The sequence below is a fragment of the Pristis pectinata genome, chromosome 1, assembly GCF_009764475.1.
Source record: "Pristis pectinata isolate sPriPec2 chromosome 1, sPriPec2.1.pri, whole genome shotgun sequence".
Classification (NCBI taxonomy): Eukaryota; Metazoa; Chordata; class Chondrichthyes; order Rhinopristiformes; family Pristidae; genus Pristis; species Pristis pectinata.
This window is the reverse complement of record NC_067405.1, coordinates 85,674,001-85,681,724: the sequence shown is the minus strand read 5'-3', so window position 1 is coordinate 85,681,724 and position 7,724 is coordinate 85,674,001.

Here is a 7,724-nt window from a genome sequence, read left to right as displayed (position 1 = left end):
GCCCTTTAACACACCATGTGCAGCCATCAATTATCTATTTACACTAAATTGTTGACATAATTGGCTTTATTTTGGGATTACTTTAATTTGGATGCCTGAGTATTCAGATGATATAACAGGTCACCTATTGAAATCAGAGGACTGGCAAATAGGCAGGTTGTGGAAAGGGTGTGCAGTCTGATCCACCAGATTATCACCCATTGCCCCTGCCTGCAACACAGTTGTAGCCCATTTCCACGTTGGAAAAGCGGTCAAAACTTTTGGTTCTCCCTCAAGTCAAACAGAAAAAAATCTGATCATGATTGTAACAGGTTTGCTGGAATAGGATTCCTGTTATTGATGATGGAGTGGTTGAATTCTAAGTTCTCACTGAGATACTCAACTTGAAGCTTAGGTCAATTAATAAACTGAAGCCTCTTACAGCAATTCTGTTGCAGTTCGAACTGAGGGAGAATTGCAGGAAGCCCAAGGAGTATAAGGAATAGAGGGGTGAAAGGAAACTGCAGAGTAAGAAACTGATCAGAGAAGCATGAAAAAACAGAAAGTAAAACAAAAAAAAACATGTTTTATAAATACACAGAGATAGAGAGTTGGAATTATTGGAGGATAAAAGGTATTCTGTCTCTGAACGTGAAGGAGAGTACAATTTTTTAATTTAAGACCATCTTCACAAAAGGGTGAGAAGATTTAGTCATCATACTTCAGGAGTATGAAATATTAGATGTGATAAACAAAATGAGGGGGAAATACTTAAGAAGTTCACCAACTGTTGAAAGAGAGGAAGTTGCTTAATTTAGACAGAATCTTATCATTGGAATCACTGTTCATGATCTATACCATGCCATGCCGGCTTAAGGTCTCAATCCAAGAGCACCAACTCACTCCAGCTCAATGTTGTCCCAGTCCACAGTTCACACTTCTGCTCTTTCAACATAAGGTGCTTTTCTTTCCTTTCAGGTGTCAAGGATCACAATTCAATACTCCCCCAGATCTCTCACTTTGCTCTGGCTTCATCTCCCACCCTAGCCTGTCCCCTTGTCACACTCTCACCATCCAATCTTGCCCCCCATGGTCCTGATCAATTAGTCCTCAGGTTTATTCCTCTATGTCTTGTCTCAATGATGTTGAGCTCTTCTTCCACTGCCCTCAGCCCCTTGCACCATTCTTTGGCTGATGGACCTCTCCCTCTTGCCCCTTTCCCTCTGTGTATCTATTCATTGCTACTTGTAATTTTTCCATTGGCCTTACCCACTCTAACCTACACTTCCTGCTCACTGAGATACAAGCCCAGCATTGTCATCGAACCTACAAGGAGGTTGCAGTTGTGGTTTGGCAAACTGACCTGTATCTCAGGAAGGCCAAACATCAGCACTCAGTTACTCCTCATACTTCCCTATGGACCATGAACATCAAGCAATTGTTTCCCATACACTGACCTTATTTCGTTGGGAGATCTTCCCTCCCCAACCACATAAAGCAGCTTCTATCTCCTCCCCAAGATCCAGCAGGATTGTCCAGGTGGACCTGTAGTTTCAGCCTGCCCTTGCCACACTGAACTTATTCCTTACCTTGTCCAGTCTCTGCCCACTTACATCTGTGACACCTCTGATACCATACCTTCTGCCACTTTGACAGTTTCCTGATCTTAATCTACTCATCCACATCATTTCTTTTATTCATTCAAGGGACGTGGGCTTCTCAGGCTGAGCCAGCATTTAATTGCCCATCCCTAGTTGCCCTTGAGAAGGTGGTGGTGAGCTGCCTTCTTGAACCGCTGCAGTCCTCAAGGTGTGGGTATACCCACAATGCTGTAAGACAGAGTTTCAGGATTTTGACCCAGCGATGGTGAAGGAACGGTGATATATTTCCAAGTCAGGATGGTGTTTGGTTTGGAGGGCAACTTCCAGGTGGTGGTGCTCCCATGTTTCTGCTGCCCTTGTCCTTCTAGCTGGTGGAGATAGTGGGTTTGGAAAGTGCTTTCGGATGTCCTATCCCTCTGCACCTACATCAGGAATTCCAGAGGAGCCTTCACTTCTTCCTTCAATAAAGGTCCATGAGACACAAGAGACTGCAGATGCTGGAATCTGAAGCAAAGAACAAATGGCTAGAGGAACTCAGCATGTCAGGCAGCATCTGTGGAGGGAAATGGTCATTTCGGCTTGAGACTCAATCAGGTCCCCTCCACCTACACAGTTCTTTACCTGGCTGAACCTATTCTTACATTGAACAACTTGTAGAGGGAGTGCCTGTTCATAGATTTGGCTGGATAGGTAGAAAATGTGCCAACAACATAACTTTCCTTTATTGAATGAGGCATAGAATATCAAAAGAATGCAATTAGGACCAGGAGGTGGCTATTCAGCCCTTTCAGACGGCACCACCATTCAAGATCACAGCTGATCTACTACTTCAGTACCATAGAACAGTACAGCACAGGAACAGGCCCTTCAGCCCACGATGTTATGCTGAACTAATTAAGCTAATGACACCTAATTAAACATCCCTCATGCCTGCACATTGTCCATATCCCTCCATTTCCTGCATATTCATGCGCCTATCTAAGAGCCTCTTAAATGCCTCTATCGTATCTGCCTCCACTACCACCCCTGGCAATGCATTCCAGGTGCCCACCACTCTCTGCGTAACAAACCTTGCCCCCACATCTCCTTAGCAGGTTGGAGGGACAACACCTCATATTCTGCCTTGGGAGTCTGCAACCTGATGGCCTCAACATTGATTTCTCTAATTTCCAGTAACCGCACCCCTTCTTTTACTCCCCCCCACCAACTCTTTTGTCTTTCCTTATTCCTATAGCTCCCTTCCCCCTGCCCATATCTTCTCCTCTCCTCCTCCATCCTTAATTCCATGGTCCACTGCCCTCTCCTACCAGATTCTCTCTTCTTCAGCCCTTTGCCTCTTCTACCTATCACCTCTCAGCTTATTACATCTTCCCCCCTCCCCCATCCACCTACCTACCTTCCCCTTCTCACCTGGTCTCGCCTATCACCTGCCAGCTTGTGCTCCTCCCCCTCCCCCTCCCCCCACCTTCTTATTCTGGCTTCTGCCCTCTTCCTTCCCAGTCCTGATTAAGGGTCTTGGCCCGAAACATTGACTGTTCATTTCCCTCCATGGATGCTGCCTGACCTGCTGAATTCCTCCAGCACTTTTTGTGTATTGCTCCAGATTCCAGCATCTGCAGAATTTCTTGCGTCCCCACATCTCCTTTGAACTTTTGCCCTCTCTCCTTAAAATGCATGGCCTCTTGTATTAGACATTTCAATCCTGTGAGAGAGATACCAGCTGTCTATTGTGCCTCTCATAATTTTATAAAGTTTATCAGGTCTCCCCTCAGCTTCCGACACTCCAGAGAAAACAACACCAATTTGTCCAACCTCTTATTAGATCACATGCCCTTTAATCCAGGCAGCATCCTTGTAAACCTCTTCTGCACCCTTTCCAAAGCCCCCACATCCTTCCTATAATGGAGCAAGCTGAATTGAATGCAATGCTCCAGATGCAGCCTAACCAAAGTTTTATAACCATTTTCCTGCACCATCTCCATACCTCTTAATATCTAAAAACTATCAGTCTCTGCTTTGAATGAACTTGATGACTGAACCTCGATGACAGCCCTCCAGGAGAGAGAATTTTAAATGCACCCACTCTCTGCATGAAGAAATTTCTCTATATCTTAGTCCTACATGCTCCCCCCACCCCCACCACCGATCTAAGACTGAGAGCACTCAGCATCCAGGCTGTCAAGATCTATGACGAGAGATTTCCTCTCATTGTTCTAAACTCTGGAGAGTATTGGCCTCATCTCCTCAATCTCTCCTTATATTGCAAACCCACCACCCCAGAGATCAGTCTGGTCAACCTTTGTTGCACTCCTTCTATGGCAAGTATATCCTTTGTTAAGTAAGGAGACCAAAACTGTGCAGAATACTCCAGATGTAGTCACACAAAGGCCCTATATAATACTCTTGTACACGTACCCTCTTGTTATAAAGGCCAACATACCATTTGCCTTCCCAATTGCTTGCTGCACTTGCACATTGGCTGCCAGTAACTTGTGTACAAGAACATCCAGATCCCTTTGAACATCAATGTTTCCCAATCTGTCACTGTCCAGAAAATACTGCTTTTCTGTTATATGAATAGGTGGGGCCCTAGCACCGATCCCTGGTCAAGAGGCATTGAGAATTGGAATGAGGAGAATTTTCTTCACTCAGAGGGTGGTGGATCTTTGGAATTCTCTGCCCCCGAGGAGTGTGAAGACTCAGTCAATGGGTTCATTCAAAACACTGCCAATCTGAGAAAGACCTGTTTGTTCCCACTATTTGCTCTCTGTTCAGTAACCAATTCTCAATCCATGCCAGTATATTACACCCAATTCCACGTGCTCTAAACTTGTTGACCCACCTCTAGTGGGTAACTTTTCCAAAAGCTTTCTTAAGATCTAAATACACACCTACTGGTTCTTCCTTATGTATTGCAGTATTCATATCCTCAAAGAATTCCAATAGATTAGTCATTTCACTTTCCTAATCCATGCTCTGGTCAATCCTCCTATTCTTTTGCAGGTGTTGTTATTACAGGTTCCTGGATTTTCCCTGTTGCTGATGTTAGGCTAACCAGTCAGTGGTTTCCTCTTGTATCTCTCCCTGCTTTCTTAAACAGTGGGGCCACATTTACTATCCCCCAATCAACATGCCAGAATCTGTCCCGCAGAAATTTTTCCAGTGATTCCCCTACACTATTTTAATGAAAGACCTAGTTTAGAACATCATTCAGTACGATCTTACAAAAATGATTATGGAAGAGATCACCTAGGATCATGGGAATTTAAACAAGGACCATTTGGTCCATCCTGACCAAGATGCTTAGCCTAATTCCACTTTCCACCTATCTATCTAGGTTTCTTCTTCTCCCTTGGCTCACCTTTTCTGTCCCCTCCCCCATTTGGTTCTAGCTGCCTATCATCCCTCCCTCATCTGGTTCCACCTATCACCTACCAGTCTCAGTCTCTACCCTTTGTCCTCTGGCTCCCTTCCCCACCTGGCTCCATCTTCCATTTTTTTTCCCAGCTAGCCTCTGTTTCAACACCCCTCCCTGCCCATCATCTTTCCCTCATCTGGTTTCACATCATCTTCCAGCCACTGCCTCATGCCTCCCTCTCACCTCTTTATACTGCTATCTCCCCTGTACACTCACAGACCTGATGCAAGGTCTAGACCCAAAACTTTGGCCCTTTGCCTCCGCAGATGTTGCCTGACCTGCTGAGTTCCTCCAGCAGTTTATTTTTTGGTCCAGATCACAGTATCTACGGCCTCTTGTATCTCCACTTTCCAGCTTTTGATTTTGAAAGATGCCTCCATTGACTATGGTCATCCAAACTCTGGGATATAAATCACTGGGTCTTTGGTATTTACAGGCTTAGTCTCACCAAGTTCTCCAGAACCTGTTTTTAACTAATGCTAATTTCCTTTAGTTTCTCATTCTAGGTAATGCAAAATCCATCAACTACAATTCATTATTTCAACTTGGCTTTGGAGATTAGAGGAAGGATGTGATTATGTAAGAGAGATCTACAGAGCATTTGCAAGGTTGGGAGGATTTTACCTGTGGAATAGTAAGCTAGCAAACATTGATTATTTTGTAACAGAGGTGAAGGGAGAATTAATTGATGCATGTAAAATTATGAAGGCCTGCGATAAGATTACCTATTTCCCTTGGCTGGAAGGTCGATATCGAGAGGTAGGTTAAAATAATTGGTAGGAGGGTTAGGTGGTGTTGAGGTGGGTGGCAAGTGAGGCTTTCACCCTGAATATAGCGAGGGGCAAGAACTCCATACCTGAAAGAGTACTGAAGGCAGAAACATTCATCATATTTAAAAATTACTTAGGGTCAAAGCTTAAAGTGCCACTGTCGGCAAGGCTGTGCACCAAGAACAAAGGATAGATGGATCAAATGGTCCTTCTCTGTGCTTTAAATTTCAATGATTCTGGGTGATTTTCTCTTCAATTTAATCTCTTATAGTCATTGAGTAAGATGTTACTCAATGATGCCTTGGAAATGTCTTTCAATGACAACTTCTGCAGACCAATGGAACCTGCAGAGAGTGGTAAACACTACCGATTCCATCACAGGCTTGTCACTTCCTTCCATCCAGTCCATCTTCACAGTGTATTGCTTCAGGAACGCTAACAGTATAGTCAAGGATGCCTGCAATGCTGGCCACACCTTTTCTCTTCTACCTTCTGGGAGAAGATACAGGAGCTTGAAAGCTTGGAGGACCAGACTTAAGAACAGCTTCTTCTCCTTTGGTTATTCTGTTATTGTCACTTTAGCATTTCTTTTTGCACTACTTTAGATTGCACTACAATCTTTGTACCATTCTGTTGATTTGCACTTGTCTCTGTACTTATGGTTACCATGTATACTGCTTACTTTGTGAGGTTCATGTGAGCAAGGAATTTCATTGTACCCTGGTGTATATGACAATAAACTAATTTGAATCTGAAGTATGTTAGGGAAGTTATTGGAAAAAATTCCAGAAGACAGGATTAATCCACATTTGGAAAACCAGGGATTTATCAGGTTTAGTCACCACAGCTTCATTAGGGGGAATCACTTTGAATGAGTTTTTTGAAAAAAAGTAACAAAATATATTGATGAGGGCAGTGTGGTTGATGTAGTCTACATGGACTTCAGTGAGGCCATCAAAAAGGTCCAACATGCGAGGCAGGTCCAATGTGATCCAGGGCAAATTAGATTGGTTTAGGAATAGTAGACAGTTTATATTGGGATTGGAAGCCTATGACCAGTAACGTACCACAGGGATCAGTATCAGGGCCCTTAGTATTTCTTATATGCATTTAATGACCTGGATATGAATGTAAGAGATATGGTTAATAAGTCTGGAGATGACACAAAAATTGGAGGTGTTGATAATAGGGAGGGTAGTCTTAGGCAATAGAAAGATATTGATCAGCTGGTAGGTTGGGCAGGGCAAAGAGAGATGGAATTTAATCCTGATAAGTGTGAGGTGATGCATTTTGGGAGGTCTAGTAGGGTACAACCTACATCACGAATGGTAGGACCCCAAACAGTATTGAGGAACAGAGACACGTAGGTGTACAAGTTCCTACATCCCTACAGGTGGCAGCTCAGGTCAATAAGGTGGCATGCCGGATTCTGGCCTTCATTACTGAGGCATAGAATACAAGAACATGGAGATTATGGTTAACAATAAAACTTTGGGGGATAGTGCCCCGGATGGAATGTTTCAGTTATGAGGAGAGAGTGGATAGGCTAGATTTGCTTTCCTGGGAGTAGAGGAAGCTGATGGAGGTGTACAACATTGTGGGACATAAATAGGGTGAATAGTGAGAACCTTTTCCCCTTAATGGAGGTCCAAAACCAAAGGGCATATGTTTAAGATAAGGAACAAGAGATTTAGAGGAGATTGGAGGAAATATTTTTTCCCCCACTCAGAGGGTGGTTGCAATCTGGAATGCACAGCCTGAGGTGGTAGAAGCAGGTACTTTAACATTTAAGTATCTAGACGAGTACTTGAATTGCCAAGAGACACAGGGCTATGGACCAAGTTCCGGTAAATGGGACTTGTATAGATGGGTACTTGATGGTCAGCACAGACATGTTGGGCCAAAGGGCCTGTTTCTTTGCTCTGTCTTTAAGAAATCAAAACATTCAACTATCAT